Below are 998 nucleotides of genomic sequence, written 5' to 3' on the forward strand. Positions count from 1 at the left end.
TCAAAGAGAAAGTTGATTTGTACATGCATTAATCTTAAATAAAGTTGATGCGTGTATGAATTATTCTGAGATAAAGTTCATGTGTATATGCATTAATAAAAAATAATGTTGATGTGTATATGCATTAATTTGAAAAAAAGTTGATGTGTATATGTGTTAATCAGTAGACCTCATGGCGCAACGGTAGCGCGTCTGACTACAAATCAGAAGGTTACGTGTTCAAATCACGTCGGGGTCAAATGTTTAGAGTTGGCATTGACTCAAAAGAAAGTTGACGTATATATGCATTTTTCTGATATGAAGTTGAAGTTCATATGCATTATTCAAAAAGAAAGTTGATGTGTGCACGCCTTTATGAAAAAATAATGATGTGTATATGGATTAATCTAAAAGACAAAGTATATATGACATGTTGAATTGAGAAGATGACATGATGAACAGTGATGATGACATAATGAATGTTGATGATATAATGACAAGAAAGTTGATGTGTATATGCATTAATCTACAAGAAAGTTGATGTGTATATGCATTATTTACAAGGAAAGTAGATGTGTATGTGCACTAATCTAAAAGAAAGTTGATGTGTAAATGCATTAATCTAAAATAAATTTGATATGTGTATGCATTAATTAAAAAGAAAGTTGTGTAAGTGCATTAATCTGAGATAAAGTTGACGTTTATATTCACTAATTAACAAAAAAGTTGATGTGTATATGCATTAATCAGAAAGAAAGTTGATGTGTATATGCATTAATCTGAAAGAAAGTTGATATGTACATGCATTAATCAAAGAGAAAGTTGATTTGTACATGCAATAATCTGAAATAAAGTTGATGCGTGTATGAATTATTCTGAGATAAAGTTTATGTTTATATGCATTAATCAAATATAAAGTTCATGTGTATATGCGTTAATCTGAAAGAAAGTACATGTGTATATGCATTAGTCTAAAAGAAAGTTGATATGTATATTTATTAATCTGAAATAAAGTTGAT

At 28.4% G+C, this 998-nt stretch overlaps 1 non-coding gene across 1 annotated transcript; it reads left to right on the forward strand.

Annotated features, from left to right (window-relative positions):
- Positions 1–166: 166 nt before the first annotated feature.
- Positions 167–238, forward strand: trnac-aca. The gene has a single exon. It is a non-coding gene; the product is annotated as a tRNA-Cys (tRNA).
- Positions 239–998: the final 760 nt, after the last annotated feature.

This window comes from Etheostoma cragini, unplaced genomic scaffold (genome assembly GCF_013103735.1).
Source record: "Etheostoma cragini isolate CJK2018 unplaced genomic scaffold, CSU_Ecrag_1.0 ScbMSFa_2762, whole genome shotgun sequence".
In the NCBI taxonomy this organism is placed as follows: domain Eukaryota; kingdom Metazoa; phylum Chordata; class Actinopteri; order Perciformes; family Percidae; genus Etheostoma; species Etheostoma cragini.